Below are 1,356 nucleotides of genomic sequence, written 5' to 3'. Positions count from 1 at the left end.
AAAATAAAAGAAATTTTGTTTCAGAAAAAAAAAACATTTGTAAGTTTTATTTTATGGAGTTTTACATTAAAAAAAAATCAACAAAGAGACAGACGAATCTTTAACTTTTTATATAAGTAAACTATAGAAAGATTGACTTTAGAGTTGTGTTCCTCCTAATAATGGAATTTTAGTCATTTCTAAACTAAATTCTCTAAAAATAAAGTAGTAACAAGCTATCAAGATTAGGCGTATGCTAGACTATTTCCTACATGATATTCCCATATTATCTAAGTAGGATACATGTAGTAGAGCAAGAGATTTGCACCGCCCATCAGATACCAAGGGACATCCAATAGAGATACTAGAGACACTAATGTAGTATCTGTTTAGCCATGCTTTTCGCATCCAAGCTACTACTAGGGTAATAATTCATGGATATTTGACGCCAGTTCTGGGACTTAGGTGACATGCTAACAAATGACGAATTTTTTTTTTCTTTTTCTAAAGACTCCAAATGGTTGTCCATGTGATAGAGATAAATGAAAGAACTATGTTTGTGTTTTTATATAAAATGATGAATCGTTTTCCTTCTTTATCTTAAGTATTTTGGTATTCTACAGGATTATTATTATTTATTTTTTTGAGTAATCACACGCAACACTTTTGCAATGAGTAAACAATTTTTATTTTTACTCGAAAGTACAGAAATTATTTACTAGCAAAAAGACAAAAATTCTTCGTTATTATTATTATTAAGCCCTTGAAATTCCAAGCAGGGGAGAGAGAATAAAATATTAAACTTTAATTAATATAAAAGGCTGAAAAAAGTAAAAAAGAAAATGCAATTAGACCTTTACTTAATTGTAAAAATCTTAATAAATAATATATTAAACAATTCTTCTAAATGTGGGTAGAAAAAGTATATATATAAAAAAAAAAGCCTAAGGTTAAGGTCTAGGATATGAATAGCGTTGAAGAGTCTTACATATTCATCAAAAGCCTCTTGCATATTTTCTACTCGGAGATCATGTGACTAGTGGAAGTCAATTTGTCGGGTGAACACCGGTGCAGTTTGTCACGGAGATAATATAGAGGGCCAGTTCCCATCTAATGTCACGGTCACATGGGATGATGTCGAGATAGTCTCGTTTGGTGAAGCATTCTGAGAAAGAATGCATTGAAAAAAATCAGAGCCGTTTAACTCCGAGAAGAGAGAGCATGAGAGTAAAAGGAAAAGCAAATGATAATTGTTTAGCCTTAATTAATTCAACTGATCTGTAAATAGAAAAGATAAGAAACTAATTTTTTTTTTTTATTTTACTCTCTCTCTCTCTTTTCTTTTTTCTTGATGAGACGATCAAAATAAAAATAATT

Source organism: Centruroides sculpturatus, unplaced genomic scaffold (genome assembly GCF_000671375.1).
Source record: "Centruroides sculpturatus isolate CEXI.00-Female unplaced genomic scaffold, Cexi_2.0 scaffold259, whole genome shotgun sequence".
NCBI lineage: Eukaryota > Metazoa > Arthropoda > Arachnida > Scorpiones > Buthidae > Centruroides > Centruroides sculpturatus.
Note: the sequence above shows the minus strand (reverse complement) of the source record.